The sequence below is a fragment of the Neomonachus schauinslandi genome, chromosome 4, assembly GCF_002201575.2.
Source record: "Neomonachus schauinslandi chromosome 4, ASM220157v2, whole genome shotgun sequence".
Taxonomy (NCBI): domain Eukaryota; kingdom Metazoa; phylum Chordata; class Mammalia; order Carnivora; family Phocidae; genus Neomonachus; species Neomonachus schauinslandi.
In genome coordinates, this window is record NC_058406.1 from 118,678,811 (window position 1) to 118,701,584 (window position 22,774).

General features: G+C 40.8%; 1 protein-coding gene and 1 pseudogene across 1 annotated transcript in view; one reads left to right on the plus strand and one right to left on the minus strand.

Annotated features, from left to right (window-relative positions):
- CLVS1 (clavesin 1) overlaps positions 1 to 22,774 on the plus strand; it is a 162,552-nt gene that overhangs the window by 9,173 nt on the left and 130,605 nt on the right. The window lies entirely within an intron of this gene.
- LOC123324587 lies at positions 10,493 to 10,881 on the minus strand (annotated as a pseudogene).

Below are 22,774 nucleotides of genomic sequence, written 5' to 3' on the forward strand. Positions count from 1 at the left end.
TTGTTTTTTTGTTTTTTTTTTTCAATCCCAGCTCCACAAAGCAATCTGGGTATTGCCTGGTATATGTTACTGAAAGGGGTGTCGATATGAGCCTGACTTAAGATAGTGACTGAAGGCTCCACCCATTCCTTGCACTGAAACAAGTGTCCTGTGGAGACTTCCCGTTGGCACACAGAACCCCAGCTCCACAGTTTGTTAGCTCTGTGGGCTTGGTACCATACGTACCTCCTCTAACCCGGTTTCCTCACTGTCTGGTAATGATCACATGTATTTTGCAGGGCTGTGAGGATGAAATGAGTTGCTACATCAGTAAGGGGTCTGGCACCTAGGGACCCATTTCCTTTCTTAACCGTTGTCCAAGTGGTTTTCCCGCTTCTGTCTATCTGATCCAGAGTCTAAAACGCCCAAGATTCGATTCCTCATTCTGTTGAAAGCTCTTATAAAATAGACTATATCTCTGTTATGTGCTCCTAAAAAGCCGGTGATTGGGGCGCCTGGGTGGCTCAGTCGGTTAGGCGACTGCCTTCGGCTCAGGTCATGATCCTGGAGTCCCAGGATCGAGTCCCGCATCGGGCTTCCTGCTCGGCGGGGAGTCTGCTTCTCCCTCTCCCCCTCCCCCTGCTTGTGTTCCCTCTCTCGCTATGTCTCTCTCTGTCAAATAAATAAATAAAATCTTTAAAAAAAAAAAAAAGCCGGTGATTGATGAGGGGATGGAGTGAGGTGAGTTTATGTCGTTCCCTCGCCCTGCTGGACGAGGATATGGCTTGTCATGGGGCTCAGCCAAACAGTTCTTCCAATATTTCTTTTAAATCCCCTTCGTCCTCCACAAAACTCCTTAGCAGACCTTCTCCAGCACTTCCACGCTAATTCCACTTAGTCCGGGGGCTCAGCCGCTTTCTGCCCACCGCCACCATCCCCTTTGGTTGGTGCTCAGGCCCTTGCAAGCTTGCCTGTTAGAGGCCTCTCGCATACGGATTGAGCAGGGCCTCTGCTCGGAGACAATGCAGCAGCGTCTGGCCCTGCCTACCTGGGTGGCTAGCCCTTGGAGACGTGTCCAATGTCCCAGGGCTCTGGCAGCATGTTATATAAGGGGGCAGCCGTGCAGTGAGAAGGGGCCACAAGGACGGGGAGAGCCAGCTTTTATCGACAGCATACCTTTCCAGGCCAGCTGTTCATCCCAAATTCACACTTAAAAGCCCAGGAATTTAAAAGACACGACCCTCATTACCTTGCAGATAAAAAAGTCTCCTCTGACGGCTAGAAATTTGAGGGCCTGAGAATAACTGCTTCCTTTTCAGAACACGGCCCTGATAAAGCAGCCAACACCGAGCTTGCTCTGAATTACTTGACTTGAAATCATACTGCAGTCGGGCCATGACCCGTGTCTGCTCTTGTAAAGGCCAGCATCAGGAAAAGAGGGTACAGAGAAAGGGCAATTTTTTAAGCATGGTGTTGCATGTATGCTGCGTTCGCTGTTGATTTTCTCATGAGTATAGCTGACTTCTCAAAAGAACACATCGCAAGAGATGGGGCCTTTTCCTGTACAACGTGAAGCTCTTCTGGGCGATTAACGGCTTTCCCCAGTTCTCAATAAACCGGGAAACATCTTCTGATCCCCTTCACAAGGAGGATGCTGTAGCGCTGAGAAGGAAGCCCCTTGGCACCTGCCGGACTTCAACCCCCCAATACCCCAGCCCCGAAACTCCGCTCTTTAAGAAGCCACCAGTTTCCTACCCTTTAAATATGGTTCCTAGATAATCGCTCCTGAACGGGGATGTACAGAACCTTGAGCAGCTGCTAGAATGATTAAATGCCTGCACTTCCCTGTGGTTGTAAATCAGGCTCTGAAGCCATTTATTGTGAGTGTACTATAAAGCAGTAGAAGTTATTGCTACTCTACTGTAAAATGTAACATTGGACAGGAAAATAAAGAGAGGGTAAATTTTGTTGTGAAGGCTTTAAAGTGATGTGTTTTTTTTTTCTTTGCACCTTCTCTTCCTGTTCCTCATCATTTTTCTCTTCTCTTTGCCTCTAAGTCTTCCCTACCTCCAACACTCCCCGCTGAGTGTCTCTGGATCTAATTGCGAATGTGACGCTCCCACTGATAACGCCCAGTGCCTTTCGGGATTCGAGAATGTTCGTATTAGTAATGCTCCCGGGCATCGAGCATCTCCTTGTGCTGTATTATTAAATTTAATCCTTGCAGACATTTGCGAAGGAGATATTATTATCCTTGTTTTAAATAGAGGGTATTTCATCTGGACAAGATCACAAGGCTGGCTAGTGGCGTGATCCCGAGTATTTCTCTTACTCCTTCTTCATGATGCCTGATTATATTTGGGGTCTGCTCTTGTGGATTGTGCCAGAATTCATTGAGAAATCCCTGCTCAGGAGTCTTTAATGGCTCCTTAATAAAGCTGGTTCAGTCTCTTCGTCACATGTTGTGCCAAGTAAAACCTTAAGAATTTGGCATCATGGGGCGCCTGGACGGCTCTGATGGTTAAGCGTCTGCCTTCGGCTCAGGTCATGATCTCCAGGTCCTGGGATTGAGCCCCACGTCAGGCTCCCTGCTCAGCGGAAAGCCTGCTTCTCCCTCTCCCTCTGCCTCTCCCCCTGGCTCATCCTCTCTCTCTCTCTCTCTCTCTCAAATAAATAAAGTCTTAAAAAAAAAAAAGAATTTGGCATCGCTTTCCTTATCCAAAGGACATCTTCTGCTCAAGTCAAATGGCTCTTCCTCCTCTCCTCCCGCTCCCCTGTTCATCCCAGCCCTCCCCAACCTTTGCTTCTGGAGTTCCTCCTACTCAGTCTTCATTCCTCTAATGAGGTGAGCACGGGTCCTCCAGGAGCACTGAGAAGAGGCATCCTGGGGGCATTAGCTGACTTGAAGGAGAAGTAAAATTAAACAGGTACAGGGAAGTGAATGTGAGGGAGACTGCTTGAGACAGAAAGAGCTCACTCTGCAGGGACCTAGGGTGAGAGTGAGCCTGCCTCAACAGGAGAGCCTTGGTGGGTTGCATTGAGCATAGACTCTAAGGGCTCACACGGAGAGAGAGGAAGCTGAGGAGGTAGACTGAGGGCAGGAATTATCCTTGCTTGCCATAGGAATTTGGGATTTAGGCTTAAGAACAAACCAAGTCCTACTCATCTTTCAAAGCTCATATTCACACTAAGAAGCTTTACCCCTGGCTGGGGCAGCACTGATCTCTCCTTTGTTCTTCCCTGAATGCTTGTCACACTAATCTTTGCTGCACACTTTTTCAGGCTTCAGGGAAGCTCCTGGAGGCAGAACGCTATTTTTTTCTTCTTGGTATCCATGGGTACAGAGTAGAGCTCAGTAGAGTTCCCTCGACTGACTTGTGGGGAGAAGTTTGGAATGATGGAAAGCTCAAACAGAGAGGCTCTTTCTAGACTCTTCTCAATGACAATACTCTTGTGGAGGGGACTGGAGTTGCGTGCAGTTGAACTTGAGAAAGAGGGAGGAAGAGACTAGGGTGCTCCGTCTACCCCTTGTCCAGTGATTCTCAGCATGACAGAAGGGAGACCGAGAGTGTTGTGGAAGCATCAGGAGCAATCCAGGGCCAGAATTGGAGCCAATATTGTGGGTTCCCTAGTGGCTCCATCCCCTGTGTGACTTGAGCTCAGGTGCCAATCATCCAATAATGATGTGAAGTGCATGACTACCATCATTTTCTCTCATCTCTCAAATTCTTTTTTTTTTTTTCAGATTTTATTTATTTATTTGACAGAGAGAGAGACAGCATGAGAGGGAACACAAGCAGGGAGAGTGGGAGAGGGAGAAGCAGGCTTCCTGCTGAGCAGGGAGCCCGATGCGGGGCTCGATCCCAGGGATCATGACCTGAGCCGAAGGCAGACGCTTAAGGCGCCCCTGATTTCTCAAATTCTATGTTCTATCTGTGTCATTGTGCATCAGACCAAGTTAAGAAAAGACTTCACATATAGAAAGCTTCACTGTTCAGAGTGCTACCTTCCCTGCAGAGCTCAGGGAATGGAACCTGATTCCCTGCCTCATTCTTAGTGAACGGCTTCCGATTTCTACTCAGTGTCCTCCTCACCCTGACAGGTCTGTGTGGATTTTGGTCATCACACATTTCCTTACAAGTTTCTGATGAGTTAATCCATCATATAATTTTACAGCATGCATATTGATTAGTATGTTGCACCCCCACAGGTAGATTGCAGTTTGATATTTGATCTGTAAAATCAGTTATTATCTGTAATGCCTCATTTACCTTGTACCTTTGTAAGGGAAGAAGGTATTCTAGAGACGTGAAGTCTTCAAATAGTTGAGGGCTGCCTTTTAAGGGCCAAGTTTAAGGTTTTATTTTATTCAGGTTTGGTTAAAAAGTGAACACAACCTTAGAATGCATTGTATACTTCCTACCTTGTTAAATATAACTGAACACTTTCTTCATGACAAGGGGTAAGTACAATGCATATAAATTACCGTACCCTGGGCTAGGAAATAGTTATAAGGATGGGGATTCCTGGGGCATATGGGCTTGCCATCGTGCCACGTGGCCCATACTGGCTCACTATATGTGTTTCCTAATACTTTTTTGGGGGGGGCACTTCTCCTCTTAGCTCTTAATTGATGAATGTTAGTGGGCTTGTTTCAAAACCGTCTCTCCTAATTTTCTGTGGGCTAGGAAGTCAGAAAACTGAGCTTGTTGAATTCTATGCTTTGGGTGAGGACCTATGGGGATTCCCAAGGAATAAAGTAAATGAGCTGTAGCAGGGCATGAATTTTATAACATCTCATCTGTATGCTCAGAAATATGGTTCTACCTAATGCACCAGCAGGCAAGGCATGAAGCACCTTCCATTGTATCATCTATTTGGAACTGTGCAAAACTGAAAACCTGAGCGATTTTTCTTCCAAGTTTTCTCTAACCTTGGATTCACGTACAACACACCCCTCTGACTTATGTATCCTTCTTCCCTATAATACTTCCCTCAGCTTAATAGGAAAGGACCTATATCTTAATTTATATTTGGATTAAAACCCATTTTTACCAAAGTGGTGACTATCCTTTGTATTTACTTTATTTTTTTTATTTTTTTTATTTTTAAAGATTTTATTTATTTATTTGACAGAGAGAGACATAGTGAGAGCAGGAACAAGCAGGGGGAGTGGGAGAGGGAGAAGCAGGCTTCCTGTGGAGCAGGGAGCCCGATGTGGGACTCAATCCCAGGACCCTGGGATCATGACCTGAGCCGAAGGCAGACGCTTAACGACTGAGCCACCCAGGCACCCATGTATTTACTTTCTTTTTTATCCTTTGTATTTTCATTTTTTTACTTTTCTAGCTATTAAATATAAGCCCTTTGTCTCTCATCAAGAATATACTAGGCAAAATAAAGTAGCTTATCTTTCTGCTTTTTTTTTTTTTTTATATGCTTTGTCTTCTCTCCATATGTTCTCTAAGGCAACAGTGATTCACACAATGCTGTCATGGAGCCCATTCCCTTCAGCCCCTGACCTGAGCTACTACTCTCTTCTCATATGTCATAAGACCCTGGCCGCATCACCATGGCCAGAGTTTTTATATTGATAGATTTGAATTTCTACTGTTTGGTCCCTTCAGTATCCAGTCATCCAGAGATAGGGACAGGGGCGGGGACGTTGGCAAGGATCATTGGGTCAAAGACCTTAGTCAGGGAGAGAAACACAGGAGATGATTTCTTCCTTGTTCTTTGCAGTGGGCCAGGTAGTTGAAGCTGCTGAGAAAGCGAGGCACCTTAACTTGGGTTGTTCTTAAGAGGGCAGGGACTTTGGGTCTACAACCGGCTACTGGGAATATGTGAATCTCCTGAAATTTTAGACACGTGCACTTGGTGGAGAACGGACCCAGCTTCCACCAGATTCTCAAGAAGTTCACAACCCAAAGAATTTTTTAAGGACCACCACATTAGATTATCCATCTACTGGTTTATGTGTGAGTAAAATTGCATGCTGTACTGGGGAGGCGAACATCCTACTGGGATAGTATTATAGAACGGTTGTCAAGTGGGCTGGTGGCTCTACCCTTTACATGAAGGGTGATGTGATTATAAGAGTCAGCATTTTCATTGAAGAAAATCATGAAAATGGAGAAAGTGTTAAGACATTAAAAATTATTCACAATCCCTCCACTTAGCTATAACCACTGACATTGAGAATTAAGGTATATTTTGCACGCACACACACACACACACAAACACAATTGGCCTTATACTGTGCATAACTTTATGAATCTACATAGGACAAAACAGTGGTAAAGAACTCAAGCACTGTGTTCAGATTTCCTGGGTATGAGTCAGAACTCTACCACTTACTAGCTGCCTGAGCCTGGGCAAGTTAAATACTCTGTGCCTCAATTTCCTCACCTATAAAATAATGATAATAATAGCATCAACTTCCAAGTACTATAATGAGCATTAAAGGAGTTAATATAAGCAAAGCCTCGGAAAAATGACTGATCATACTTAGCACTCAGTAGATGTCAACTACTTTTTATTATTCTGCTTTTTTTCACTTAAAATTATATCATGATTACTTTATTAGTTTATTCAATGTGCATTGGGCGCAAAATAATGACTGAATAGTGTAAAACTCATTTAATGACTCAATGTCATTTAGACATTAGGCTATTTTCAATTTTTGACAAGTATAAATAATGGTATAATGAATTATATAAAATATTTCACCACATCTTTACTTTATCCCCCTTAGGATAAATTCCAGGAAGTTGAATTAATAAGCAATGAACACTTTTATGGCTCTTGGTATATGTAGTTAAATTGCTTTCCAGAAACGGTGTTCCAGTCTCTCTGCCCATCAGCAGTCCATGACAGTCCCTACCTCCCCTTGCTTCACATGCAATTAAACATTGGTCTAATCAGGTTTTATTTTTTCATGCTTTTCCTCACTTCTGTCCTTTGGGTTTAGAAGTTATCTGTTCCTATTATTTTACATGTTATTTTCCAAATTTCAATACAGTTGTTTTACCAGTAGATTTTGCTAAGAAGTGCAAAGTCAGTCAACCTCTCCATTCTCATCCAGAATAATAGAAGAAAACTTCTCTCAGAACTTCCCCATCTTTAAACACCATTGCTGTCTATTGTTTTAGTGCCACTTACTCAACCCCACTGTTATTGTTGTTATCGCTTGCAATTAATGTTTGTTTAAATCTACCAAGGTTTTCAACAATTTCTTTGCTCACTTTTGAACCTTGCCCCTGATTTCTCTTTGTGACTTTGTTGCCTTCTTGCTGAAGTGAGGAGCTGTGGTTAGTGAACTTTCTTAACAACCTTTGTATGTTTGAAATGTTATTTCTTCTTTACTCTCAAATAATAATTTAGTTGGGCATATAGCTTGAGATTAAAAATGATTTTCCCCCAACATTTTGAAGATATTAATTAATTGCATTCTGGTTGTTTTTAAAAAGTGTGTTGTCGGTCTAACTGACATTCCTTCACAGGTAATCTGTTTTTCCTCTCTGGTGGCTTTAAAATTTCTCTTGGTTTCTGGTGTTGTATCTAGGTGTTTTTTATCTATATATTTTTTATTTTTTTAGAAGATTTTATTTATTTATTTGACAGAGAGAGAGAGAGACAGCAAGAGAAGGAACACAAGCAGAGGGAGTTGGAGAGGGAGAAGTAGGCTTCCCACTGAGCAGGGAGCCCAATGTGGGACTCGATCCCAGGACCCTGGGATCATGACCTGAGTGGAGGGCAGATGCTTAACAAGTGAGCTACCCAGGAGCCCTTATCTACATGTTTTTTTTATCCTGCTTGGGACTTGATATATTTTTTGTTTCACTCATTTTTGTTCATTCTTTCAATAAATATTTGTTTTTGAGATACCTGATGTTTTTCTGGATGCCAGGGACACAGAGTTGAACAAGAAGAAGTTCCTGCTTTCAGGGAACTTAAGTACATTCAAATCGTCAATCTTAAGACTCAGAAAATTTTTTTTGTTTCCTTTTTGATTTGCTATATGTATACATTGTGAAAGGGATTCCCACCATTGAGTTTATTAACGCATCTGTCACTTCACATATTCCCCCCCCCTTTTTTTTTTGGTAAAAACACTTAAGTTCTTCTTTCTTAACAAATTTCAGTTATACAGAGCAGTGTTATTAGCTATAGTCACCATGTTATAAATTAGATTCTTACACCTTATTCATCTTGTAACCTTTTACCAACCTCTCTGTAATTCCCCCAACCCCCAACTGCTGGCAACCACCACTCTACTTTCTGTTTCTATGAGTTTGAAATGTTGTTTTTTTTAAATTCCACATATAAGTGATAGCATGCAGTATTTATCTTTCTCTGACTTGCTTATTTCATTTAGCATAATGCCCTCCAGGTTCATCCATGTTGTCACAAATGCCAGGATTTCCTTTTTTTTTTTTAAGGTTGAATAATCTATCTATCTATCTATCTATCTATCTATCTATCTATCTATCTATCATCTATCTATCTATCATCTATCTATCTATATCTCTCTGTCTATCTTTTTTATCTATCTATCTATCTATCTATCTATGTATATCTCTATATATCCAACGATGGACACTTGTTTCCAACCTTGCCTGTTGTGAATAATGATTCAGTGAGCATGGAAGCACAGATACCTCTTAGGGATAATGATTTCATTTCTTTTGGATATATACCTAGAAGTGGGATTGCTGGAACATATGGTAGTCCTATTTTTAATCTCTTGTGGAACCTCCATACTGTTTTCCGTAGTAGCTGCCCTGATTTGCATTCCCACCAATAGTGCACGAGGATTCTCACCAGCATTTGTTATATCTTTTCTTTTGCTAATGGACATCCTAACAGGTCTGAGGAAAGAGATCACTGTGGTTTTGATTTACATTTCCCTGATGATTAATGACGTTGAGCATCTTTTCATGTACCTCTTGGTTATTTGTATATCTTCTTTAGAAAAATATTTATTCACGTTCTTTGCCCATTTTTAATTGGATTATTTGTTTTTATTTTTTTTCTATGGAATTGTATAAATTCCTTGTATATTTTTGGGTGTTAGCCCTTTGTTGCATATGTGGTTTGCAAATATTTTCTTTCATTCTGTGGGTTGCCTTTTTATTCTGTTGGTGGTTTCCTTTGCTGTGCAAAAAGAAGCTTTTTAGATTTATGTCATCCAACTTGGTTATTTTTGGGTTTTTTGCCTTGCTTTGGTGTCAGATCAAAATATATATATATTGATGAAATCAATGGCAAGGAGCTTACTTATTTTCCTTCTAGAGTTTTATGGTTTCAAGTCTTCAAGTTTTTAATTTATTTTGAGATGATTTTTTAGTATGGTGTAAGTGAGATAGGGATCCAATTTCATTCTTTTGCATGTGACTGTTTTCCCAGCACCATTTACCGAAAAGAATATGACCTTTCCCCAAAGTATATTTTTTGTGCTTTGTCTATAATAATATAGGCATGAGTGTATTCCTGGGCTCTCTATTTTGCTCCACTGATGCAAGTGTCTGTTTTTGATCACACACCCTTGTAATATAGTTTGAAATCAGGAATTGTGATTCCTCCAGCTTTGTTTTTTCTCAAGATTGCTTTGGCTATTCAGAGTCTTTTGTGGTTTCACACAAATTTTAGGATTGTTTTCTCTATTTCTATAGAAACTATCATTGGAATTTTGATAGGGATTGCAGTGTATCTGTATATTGCTTTGCATTGTATGGACATTTTAACAATATTGATTACTGTAATCCATGAATCCAGACTGTCTTTCCATTTATTCATGTCCTCTTTAATTTTTTCAACAATGTTTTATAGTTTTTAGTGTATAAATATTTTACCTCCTGAGTTAAATTTATTCCTAATATTTTATTCTTTTTGATATTGTAAATGAGATTGTTTTCTTAATTTCTCTTTCTGATAGTTTGTTAGTGTATAGAAATGCAAGTGGGTTTTGTATCCTACAAATTTACTGAATTTGTTTATTAGTTCTAACATTTTTTGGTGGGGTCTTTAATATATATAATATCATGTCATCTGCAAACAGAATCTCTGTCCTCCCCCTGCACACCCCCCTCCCATGAACTGAGATGAAAGCCCCATTCTATATCATGCCCAAAGATAGGCAGGCAGAATTTCTTTTATTCCTGTTACAACTGGGAGTCCCCATTTCCCAGCTGCTTGTTTTATGTAGGGAGACAGTTCCAGTTTCAGTCTCAAGACCTTAACTTCTGTCTCATCACCATGGAAGCATTAAAACCCTAGCCCTAAGAGATAGATCTGGATAGTTGCTTCACAAGACTTCAGTCACTTATTCCTTTGATGATTCCCGTTTCATTTGTAACCCCTGAAGATTTCCCTTTCTTACTTTTGATTTCAGCTATGAATTCATATTTTTTTAATATTCTTAGTTTATTAATCCTCTCATGAAAAATCTGCACAATCACCACAGATAAAGCCACTGCAGCATCTTTAGTCCTTCTGGTGTCCAATCTCCAGCTCACCTTTTGCCAGCACCAGCATCAGCTTTTGCAGTCCCCCTGACTTTCTTCATTCTGTTCTTGCGTTCCTTTTGCTGTTTTCTTGATGTCTTTTTCTTCTCATACAGGCCATGTCTTGCAAGTCTGTGTTTGGGTTCATTTTTCTTTGCATAATCCAAGGAATCATAAATCATGCCAAAGCCAGTTGTCTTGTCACCACCAAAATGGGTTCTGAATCCAAACACAAATATGACATCTGGTGTGGCCTTGTACATTTTGGCTAGTTTTTCCCGAATTTCTGTCTTAGGTACTGTTGCCTTTCTGGGGTGAAGAACATCAATGACCATCTGTTTCCGCTGAAGTAGTCGGTCATGAACTTCCTGGTCCGGATAGTTACTGTGTCATTCATGATGGCGGCCAAGCTTCAAGCAGCTGGGGAGGAAAAGAGCTATGAATTCATATTTTTAAATTATATTTATCTCACATTTCTTTGGGGAAAGGTTGCTGCTTTCTGGCAGCAGCCTATTCTACCACATTAAGCAGGATTTTTAATGTATAACAACAACAACAACAATTACAACAATTACAACAATATATTTGTATATTTACCTTATATTTATTCACCTTACTTAAATGTTGTACTTTCTTGGGTCTTAAGCATATTCTAAAAATATTGACAAATTTGTTCTTTATTTTATCAACCACTTTTATTTCTTTATTTTTACCTGGGTATTCTGTCATGAATTGATAGCAGTGGGTCAAATTCTTCATATAAAATTATATTTTTATCAATCTCTCTTTGGTTTGCTTCCTATAAGTACTATGTTATTCATTATATCTTCAGCATTGATTATAGCTTTCATCCATACAAAATAATGCTCTTTTTAAAAAAAAGTATTTTGACTTATCAGATACTAAAATACTTTTCCCCTGGTGGGATCTGCTCTGCCTTTGGCCACTTCAATTGTTTTAAGGTTTTCTATGTTACTTTGTTTCAGCTGTGTTTCTTATAAGTTACAATTGTTATGGATGGTGTTGTTACTGTTTAATGCTTTTTATTTTTGCTGTTTATTTGTGTGTTTTTTTCTGGTTTGTTCATTTTTGTTGTATAAATTTATTTTTATTTGCTATTTTTTAGCAATAATTTAGAAGATAAACTATGCGTCTTCAATTTTAATAGTGGTTAGCTTATATTTTTCAGAGACAACGTTAGACCTGTATTAACAGGTCTAATAAATAGTAAGTATAGTAAGTAATAAATTAGTAATTTTTTTAGTGCAAGGGTTGGGGAAGGATTGTGGTGCTGAATTGGATGGTCGGGGTGGGCCTTACTGAGAATATGAAAGGAAGAGGGAGAGAAACTGTCAGAAATATTTACTTCTCTAAAGTGGATTTTTGTAAGTAAAATAGTAAGTAATAAATTAGTAATTTTTTTCCTTTTTAAAAAAGATTTTATTTATTTATGTGAGAGAAGAGAGAGAGCACGCACATGAGTGGGGAGTGGCTAGAGGCAGAGGGAGAAGCAGACTCCTGGCTGAGCAGGCAGCCTGATGTGGGGCTCAATCTCAGGACCCTGAGATCATGACCTGAGCTGAAGGCAGATGCTTAACAGACTGAGCCACCCAGGCGCCACAATAAATTAGTAATTTAAAAAAGTATCTCTTGTGAAAGATAAAAAGTTTAATACTGTTTCCCTTTACTCTCCACCATTCCAATCCTGGTTTTTCTTTTCTTTTCTTTTCTTTTTTAAGATTTTATTTATTTGAGAGAGAGCACGCACAGGCGGGGGTGGGGTGGGGGAGAAGCAGACACTCAGGAGTGGGGGGGAAGGTCAGAGGAAGAGGGAGAAACGGGCTCCATCCTGGTACTCTGGGATCATCCTGGTACTCCAAGGATCCATCCTGGTATTCCGGGATCATGACCTGGGCAGAAGGCAGATGCTTAACCAACGGAGCCACCCTGGTGCCTCCCCAATCCTGATTTTTCTTCATAATTTTGTGATTATGGATGCCATCAGTTAGTTTCTATTATCTTACAAGTAGAAAAAGTGATCGATTAATTCACTTAAGCAATACCTTTTAGTAATCAGTTTTATAACCATTTAAAACACAATTAAATAAACATTTAAATTCATCTCTGCATCTTATTCATTTTTCTACTCAATGCCCGCCTTCTACCAAGGTTGCTCCATTATGACTTATTTTTATATTTGCTTCATTGTTCTGGCATAGATTTTCCAGTGGCTCACTTAGGAAGATGGCCTTGGTAGAGAATTCTGCGAGCTCAAGTAGCTGAGGATACACATTTGTTGTTTTCATGTGTAAGGAATGGCCTGCCTGGGTATAGGCTCAGAGGCTTTTTTCTATAGTGGTTTGTTGGCTTGCCTTCTAGCACTTTGACTTAGGTGGTCTGACAGCCTAATTTTGTTATGGATTTTTTTTCTGGGTGACAATGTTTTTCTTCTGGATTTCTAGAAGAGTCCCCCTTATTCTCTCTTTTCCGCATTCTCTTTTCAGATACTGAAAAATTCCTCCTTGTTATGCTTCGGGGCAGTTGTTATCATGACATTTTGTTTTCTTGGAACATACCGTGTGCCATAAATTTTCTAACTGGAGTATTTATATCATGAAATATTTCCCATGTTGCTACAGTTGATTACTCTGCTGTAGTTTCTTATGAAGGAGTAGTGTTGTGTCCATGCAATTCCTCTTACCAAAGTGGCCCCTTTCATTTCATTTCAGCTTCTTAAAGTTCCATAGATGCAATATTCCCTGGGATTTTTTTTAAATGGATAAGTGAGAAATTTAGAAATATTTTCTCTTGTGTCTTGCAAAAATCTACTTTAGGGAAGTAAATATTTCTGACAGTTTCTCTCCCTCTTCCTTTCATGTTCACAATAGGTCTACCCTGACCATCCAATTCAGCACTGTAATCCCTCCCCAATGTTTACACTCCAGATTCCCCTGTTTCTGTTCAATCTTTCCTTTTTTCCACACACTTACTACTTTCTAAGATATTTTCTAGTTTATTTGTTTAATGGTTATCCTTCTTTCAATCCTTCTCCAGCCTCACTAGAATATAAACTCCTAGAATGAGAATTGGGATCTTTTTACATTTTGTTTTCTGATATATCCCAGCACCTAAAACAGTCCCTGGCACATCCTAGGTGCTTATTAAATATGTATTGGATGAATGATCAAATTCTTCAGTGTGCCTAAATATCTGGTGATTTATTTTCTGCTTGCTCATATTTACAGAAACAGATATGTTCTTTTCTAATATTCATTTAAGGTCACGTACAACTGAAATGCAGTAAGTCCCTTTAGACTCTGATGTGGATTGTTGGAAAACTCTTTCAACAAGAACAAGAAATGCACTTTTACTGTAAATTGGCATCAGCATTCCAAGGATTCTCAGGCTGAGATGAGGGATGAGAGGCGGAAGGATCAGTAACAGAGAATCACATCTCTCTCCTGCAGAGCTTCTCTGTGGGTTTGATGTGGGTGCCTAGGACAAAGTTTGCCTAAGGAATAAATTTTACGGATCTCCAATGCCACTGGTGGTGTGAAATTCTGCCAGCCTGCCCAAAGAGGATTTTACCCACCTTGTCTCATCCAATAACGAAGACAAGGTAAGCTAGTTATTAACTGAAATACAAAGTAGAGTAGCTCTTCTTTTCTTCTGGAAACAGAGGAAAGGGCTATTGATAAGCTAGAATGGTGGTTTCCATCTTCCTTGACCCACTCCTACTCCTTTCGGGAGCACTACTCTCTCCCCTCCATAAATCAATAAGGGAAATTAGGGAGCCTCCTCTCCAAGAAAACTTAAGATTTCTGTTTATGCTTCTCCTTAACTAAAATACTCTCCAAGATTCAGTTTAAAAATTGTCTTCTTTATATTCACCCATCTTTCCAAACAAAATTGAGTCTCCCTTACTCTGAACTCCCAAATTTTATTTAATATTTTTAAGTTTTTATTTTCATCACCCAGTGCTCATCATGAGAAGTGCACTCCTTAATCCCCATCCCCTATTTCCCCCATTCCCCGCCCCCGCCACCGCCTCTCTGGTAACCGTCAGTTTGTTCTTGATAGTTAAGAGTCTGTTTCTTGGTTTGTCTCTCTCGCTCTTTTTATTCCCTTTACTTGCTTGTTTTGTTTCTTAAATTCTACATATAAGTGAATCATGTGGTATTTGTCTTTCTCTGACTGACTTATTTCACTTAGCATTATACTCTCTAACTCCATCCATGTCACTGCAAATGGCAAGATTTCATTCTTTTTAATGGCTGAATAATATTCCAATGTGTGTATATGTCATATCTTTATCCATTCACCAGTCAGTGGACACCTGGGCTGCTTCCATACTTGGCTATTGTAAATAATGTTGTTATAAACATAAAGGTGTATGTATCCCTTTGAATTAGTGTTTTTATGTTTTGGGGGTAAATAGCCAGTAGTGTGATTACTGGATCATAGGCTAGTTCTGTTTTTAACTTTTTGAGGAAATTCCATATTGTTTTCCAGAGTGGCTGCACCAGTTTTCATCCCCACCAACAGTGCAAGAGGGTCCTCTTTCTCCACATCCTCACCAATACTTGTTTGAAGTCCCCAAATTTAGTATTGCATCTCTTACGATACTTAGCACATTCCTAAATGCATCTTTAATTAAATGTACATATCTCCTCTTTCCTAAAATTTTACAAGCACTGAAAGAACAGGAAATGCTCAGCTATCTTTTGCTGCGTAAAACTGAGTGGCTTAAAAAACCAGTTTATTTTTTCTTACAGTTCTGTGGTTTAATTGGGTGCTCCTTTTCTGGTTTTGTCTGTCCACGCATCAGGCAACATTTCACTGAGGGAGGATGGTGTCATTGGGCATTGGGCTCAGCTGGCATAGGTGGGATGGCTGGGCTTCTCTTCTATCCTTGGTTGCTTCGAGGCATGGTGGTTTTAGGGCAGTTCTCCAAGAGGGAAAAGGCAGACGCTACAAAGGCCATTGAGGCTGAGTCTTCCAGGTGTCACTTCTACCACATCCTCTCAGAGTATCAAAGCAACTCACAGACTAGTCCAAATCCAAGAGATGAGGAAGTTGACTCCACCTCTTTATGGGAGGAATGATAAAGTGAGGTTGCATGAGGATATGCAGGTTGGAAGAAACTGTTGAGGTCTTGAGCATTTGCGAAGATGTGTCATCTGGCCAAAATAATTCACATCCCTTTCCAATGCAAAATATACTCACATCCTCCCCCACAGTCCCACCTCAATTTTCAGCATCAAACTCTGAGGCCATGGTCCCATGGTTTCCATCAGATCTGGATGTAGACAAGGCTCCTCGGGTGTAGTACCGTGGGAACAGCAACTCTTGAGCTGGCTATCTATGAATTAAATTGTCGAGTCATCTGTCCACAGACAACCAACATACCACAGCATGAATGACTGCAATAAACACACATATTCAAGAGTAGGAAGAACCCAGGGAAGACAAGAAGCAGATAGCAGTCACTGGCACACAGCAGTTTTGAAATCCACCTGGGTCATACTGACAATTCCCCCTACTTTAGGGACACAGAATATTCTTTAATGAGAGCTTGTTTCTGCTCCTTTGAACTGTTTTCCTGGTTTCTTATTCTCCTTGACTCTGGGCTGTTGGCTCCGCCCCCTGAAACATCTTTCCTTTCCCTTAAGAAATGACCCAGGTTTGCAGCTGAGTAGATTTCTCAGCCTGCTTCTTGTAGGCTGAGCATTGGAGAGACCAAGAATATGAAATCATTTTCTTTTCCATCTCGACAGAATTCTCCTCTGAGTTTTGTTTGCAGACTGAGGAGTTCCTTCTTTAGTTCATCTCTCCCTTGACATAATTTATCATACATGGCTCAAGTGTGCCAGTCGACACTTTGAACTTGCTGCCATAGCTACAAGTTCCTTTAGGTACATTTTTTTGTGCTCTGCATTAGCTCAGAAAAACAGTCATGCAAATGTCCCATCACTCTATATAGCACGACTGCCATTCTCCAGCCTTTAATAGCAACTCCTTTCTGTTCTCCCAGCCTTTACTAACGACCCCTTTCACTGCCTTTCAGCCTTCACCTGCAACCCAGAACCAGTGCCACATTGCAGTATTGTGATTTATAATAAGAAATATATTTTTGGCCATTGTCCACGTTTCTGGCACAGATCTCTTAAAACCCTTGAAATTTCCTAAGTGATGAGAGCATAAGGGTTTCTTTGTTATGTTAATGAGGTGACTTTTGGACCACACCTAAAGATGGGGGGTGGTTGCTAGAAGAACCAACCCTGTGATTAGAAGGTTGGAATTTTCAGTCTAACCCCACTGACTTCCCAGAGGGGAGTGTTAGTTTGGAAACCTCCCAGGGCTTCCTGGGTGTAATCTGAAAGCAGCCCAGATGCAGAGGGCAGAGGGACACTGCTACAGATTGCTAGGTGGCAGGTTTCATAAACAAGGGAACTTACATAGGAGGCTTGTCTTGGGTGGCCACAGGATGAGTAGAATTCCATACCTGCCTTCTAAATCTTAAAAGTTTATACAGAGGTTTTAACTAGGTCTGATCATGTATACCATCCAGATGATCTCAACACCACGTCACTATCTCAAGACTCTGTCCTTGGGGGCAGCTTCTGGGAATGAGGATGGCAAGCAAAATGTACATTCTAAGGATGGAGAGGGACTGAGGATCCTCCGATCATGTGGGTCTTGCTCACGGGTCATCTGGCAGTCATGTCCTCTGGATGATCTCCCCCAATAGATTCAATGAAGTGTGCCTACGTAATGAAGCCTCCATAAAAATCCAAAAGGAAGAGGTCTGGAGAGCTTCCAGGTTGGTGAACACATGGAGATTTGAGGAGAGGGGCAGACTCCAAGAGAGCATGGAAGCTCCACGCCCTTTCCCCATACCTCACCCAGGGCATCTCTTCCACATGACTGTCCCTGAGTTATAGCTTTTTATAATAAACCAGTAATATAGTAACTAAAGTGTTTCTTTGAGATCTGTGAGCTGCTGTAGCAAATTAATCCAACCCAAGGAGGGAGTCACTGGAACCTCCAATGGTTGGAACCTCTGGTTGGTCAAAAGCACAGATGTCCACCTGGGCTTGGGACTGGCATCTGAAGGGGTGGGGGTGGGCAATGTTGTGAAACCGAGCCTTTAACCTGTGGGATCTGCTGCTAGCTCCAGGTAGACAGTGTCAGAACTGAGTTGGATTCTAGGACACCCAGCTTGTGTCAGAGAATTGCTTGATGGTGAGAACCTCCCTTGCCCTTGCAACACATGCTGGAATTGGGTCCAGAAACTCACACATGTCTTAAGTTTTTGTTACAGCAGAATTTCACTTCCAGGTATCGATTTGGGTCTGTTGTCCATTATTGTATAGCAAACTGTATCAAAGTGGCTTAAAGCAACAGTGATGTATTATTTCTCATGATTCTGTGGCTTGAGTGGATAGTTCTTTGGTGGTTTTGCTTGAGTTCACTCATGTGGTTGCATCTGGCTGTAGGGTCAGCTGTGAATTGGGCTCAGTTGCAACAGTTGGAGAGCTGGGCCTCTATCTCCAAGTAGTGTTTAACCCTGGGCTTCTCTACAGTATGGTGGTTACAAGGTCCCAAGACAAAAAAAGACAAAAGCTGCAAAGTCTCCTGAGGCCTAGCCTCTGGAACTCACATGTTACTTCTCCACATTCATCAGAGAAAGTCACATGACCAGCCTGGTTTGAAGACAGTCAGAAAAAGCTCCATCTCTGGATGGAGGGTCAGCTTAATCATGTTAGAGAGAAACGTCTCCTGAAGTGGGAGGAATTTGTAACTATTTAACAAGGTACCCCAGAAGCCAAGTCCTGTTGATTTTTGTATTCCTTATAGCACCAGGCAGATGACCCAACATAAATAAATGCTATAATAGATACTTGTTGAAATGAAGGAGGAAGAATTTTTAGGTCAGTAATTTCAACTCTGATGTTCTATTTAAAATAGACTTGGCGTTCAGATACTTTCAAAGGCATTTTCTTCTGTTGATTTAGGAGGATTTCACTCCACATAATAAATGTGGCCAGGAAAATGTTGATTTTATCTTTTAATGCTTGGAAACCCTAAAAAACATGGTTCACTTCAGTTAAAGGATTTTTGATTTGACAACTCTCAATGAATACAATATTCAGGCTATTGTTAAAAAGGAGCTAAAGTAGATCTCCTTATATTGGAGGCAAGAAGAGCTCACACACAGAAGTATGCCTCACCATATATGGTTGTATAAATGAAACTGTTAAGAAATGTAGAAAACATGAGAGAATTCCGAATGAGCCTTTTAAAGAACATAGCCAAGTTTTTCTCTTTAGTTAAAAAGAGTGTGTGGGGGGGGAAGCACTGTTTCTGTATATTGCAATAAATTTTATCTTGAAATAATCTAAGTGACTTTAAAATCCCAACAATTTAAAATATGGTCAGTATGGGTATAAACATGTGCAGATATCAGCACAGTTAGCTTTCTGGTTGTCAGAATAATGTTCTATTGTTTAAAGTCCAGAACCTCGGGACACCTGGGTGACTCAGTCGGTTAAGTGTCTGACTCTTGGTTTTGGCTCAGGTCATGATCTCACAGTGATCATGAGATTGAGCCCTGAGTCTGCGCTGAGCTGAGCATGGAGGCTGCTTGGGATTCTCTCTCTCCTCTTCCTCTGCCCCTCCCCACCTGCTCATGTGCTCACTCCCTCTCTCTCTCCCCCCCCCCCAAAAAAGAAACCTAAATTAAAAATAAAAAAATTTTAAAAATCCAGAACCTTGTTTTACATTTCTATGTATTAATGGATGGAACAATGAACAGAAAATCACCAATCACTTTTAGCACTATTATTTGTAAGTAAATGATTTATTTCTTTTCTCCTAAATAAGCTCTTTAAAGTCAAAGACCATATATTATTCCCTTTCTCATGTCTGGCTCAGAGAGTTTCATTCAGTCAGCCCTCAATATTTGCTGAATTAAATCAAACTGGGCTTCTAGTTCCAACTCCAGCTATGACTTAAATGTTTCAGCTTTTCTGTATGATTTTATACCTACATACACATTGGAAGTAAGTATTTTTCAGATATTTTCGAAGGCATTTTTCTCTTTCTCATTTAAACGGCGTCACAACATAGTAGGACCAATGAATTTATACCTGATTGTCTCTGCTCCTGTGTCTGGATTGGATTCAGTGGTGTTCCCACAGCTATCAGCACTTAGGATTACTTTAATTAGTGGCATGGGATTCTCTGTCTTTTTTAAAAAAATATTTTGTTTATTTATTTGACAGAGAGAGACACAGTGAGAGAGGGATCACAAGCAGGGGGAGTGGGAGAGGGAGAAGCAGGCTTCCCGCGGAGCAGGGAGCCCGATGCGGGACTCGATCCCACAACCCTGGGATCACGACCCGAGCTGAAGGCAGACGCTTAATGACTGAGCCACCCAGGCGCCCCAAGGGATTCTCTGTCTTTAAGCAATACACTGTATAGTAACTAGCCCTGTCTTGATCAGTCTGCTCAGATTCAATAGTATCTACCATGTGCTTGGCACTATGATCCCAAGGAAGGAAAAAGGCAAAGTCACTGTTTTCAAGATATGTACAGTTTAATTGACAAAATAATATTTACATAAATATAATAACCTCTGTAGTAATAATAGCAGCTACCATGTCTCGCACACCTACTCTTGGACAAGTATGTCACATGCATCATCTCCCTTCTTCCAAGAACATTGCAAGTTAGACAATGATTATGCCCAATTTGTAAGTAGGGCAACAGGCTCAGGGAGTTTTGTAAACCTGCCCAATACCATAGCTGTAGCAAATGGGGGAAGCAGAAATTCCAACCCAAATTCAATGTGAAAGGTCAGCCTCCTACTGTGTTGCCTTGCGATTCAGGGAATACCGGATCTAGGCACATGGCAGAATATCCTGAAAGTGCCCAAAATGAGGGTGTGGGACCCCGGCTAAGGGTGAAGAGGAGCAAGACATTACTGGTGTCTTTCCTAATAGGGCACATTCTGTGGTTTAGGTGGAGGTAGAGTTTGAATTGGAAGATGAGGGTTGTCTTGGACACACCGGATGGGCGAGATTAGCAGGTTAGACCTGGTCAAGGTGGGCAGGAGGCTCTATCTCTTCAGCATTGTTTGCTTGTTTGTTTGCTATCCTGTTTGACCTTGTCCTGGCCAATCTTACTCTTTTTATCACCTCCCTTATCTCCTTCCAAGAGCTGTCTTTTCTTCCTTCCTTCAATGCATCATTCAAATCCATTACTTCCGTAAAGCCTCCTTCCAACTGCAAATTCCATGATGCCTCAGAAGTTCTCCAGCATGCGTGTTCATTTCTAATCTGCCTGAGATGGGATTTCTATGTGTTTTTCATTTGTGTAGTCCTGTTTTCCCACTTATGCTGGTTGTCTTTCAGTGGGAGGTAAATCTCCTGGAAGCCAAGATTTATTTGTCTTTTGTTTTTAGCTTCCCCCCTTGCCCTGCAGTCTGTTTATGCTGGACATTTGGTAAATGCTACAGACCAACTCAGAGGCATGTTGTGAGGAATAAATTAAGGCAATAAACTTAATGAATGACAATCCACGAAAGCTCTGCAGGGTGGTGCACTGGGTCTAAAAGGAAATTTTTACTATTATGGCTGCAAGTTGGACCTATGCATTCTTCCACTTTTTGTCTTTATTTTTACTAAAGAATTTTTTGTCCCTCCCTTTTGACATTTCTGTATTTTCCCTCTGGTTTTCTTTCCTCATTTATTTTCCCCCCAGTATTTCCTTCTAATGATCTCCTTTGTTTTAATTTAATTTTGTATCTTCTCAGATAATCATGTAAATAGTTTCAAAAGTCAAATGGTAATAGCCTTTGAAGAGTAGGCAACATCTTTCCACCTCTCTCTCTCCCTCTAATTCCCACATGCATAATTTAGTTTTAGTTACTATTCAGTAATTCTACTGTGCAAGTTTAACCCCAATTTGCACAGAAATTTCCCTCTTCCCAACCTCCCAAAATTGTTAAAACACAATTTGGGGCTAAATCAATACTTAATGTCTATATTATTATAACTATATAAATGTTATTCATAGCTGAGCCACATAAAAAACTGATTAATATTTTAAAGGTTTTTTTAAAAGGAAAAAAATCTATGATGACCTTTCCTTCCTTATATAGCATTTCCCATCCCTTAAGTTAATAATTGCTTTTGTAACAGTTTACTTGACATTCTGTGCATTTAGTACTGCCCTTAGACCCAGGCAAAAGAGCCCCTTGCCCTTGGCTATGAGCTTTAGACTCTGGCTTGCCCCCATCTTTTCCCCTTCATGGCAAGGGATCCATGGAGCCTGAGGCCATGGAGACATGTCCACCTGGAACCTATGCCCCTCTGTCCTCCTAGACCTTGCTTGCTCCTGAGACTCTGGACTCCACAAGTTCCTGCCCAGATGGTCCCAATACCCCTTTCGGGTCCCTTTTGGTAAAAGCAGAAGGTGCTACTATGTGTACACTCCCAGGCCAAGGACTGACCCAGGGGCAGCTGTTAAAGTAACATCCATGGGTCTGTGCAAAGCCCTTCATGGTGGAGGAAAGAGCCAGGGCGGGGGGAAGCCGGTGGGCTATGGGCCGTGGGACAGAGGTCTCAGTCCTACTCTTGGCTTGGCCTGCAAATGTTAGGGGCCAGTGCATGTGCATCTGTCAGTAACTCACCCCCAGCACATGATGGGGCTAAATCTCTCAGTTCCTTCAAACACAATTGCTAATATCTCTGTTTTGTTTTGTTAGGGAGGTCCTTTCTTTATAGTTGTCCAAACCCACCAGCTTACTGGACTGCTGCTCCACATCACCAGTCTTCTCCATCCTTTTTATTTTCATTATTTTTTAAAAGATTTATTTATTTTGACCCATTTAGAATGATAAAATGACCTATTTTGGTTTTTACCCCTGTTAACATTCTTTGCAGTGAAGTCTACTTTATCTATTAATATAGCTCTTCTATTTCTCTTTTCATTAGTGTTCACATGGTAATTCTTTTCTTTGAAATAATAATGAATAAATAATAGGTTATTTTAAACCTAAAAAAATAAGATTTGTTTATTATTTATTTGAGAGAGAGAGCGAGCACACACGTACAAGTGGGGGGGAGGGGCAGAGGGAGAGAGAGAATCTCAAGCAGACTCTCCGCTGAGCTCAGAGCCCAATGCAGGGCTCGATCTCAGGACCCATGAGATCATGACCTGGGCCAAATCCAAAAGTCGGACACTTAACCCACTGAGCCACCCAGGCGCCTCTTTCTTCTCCA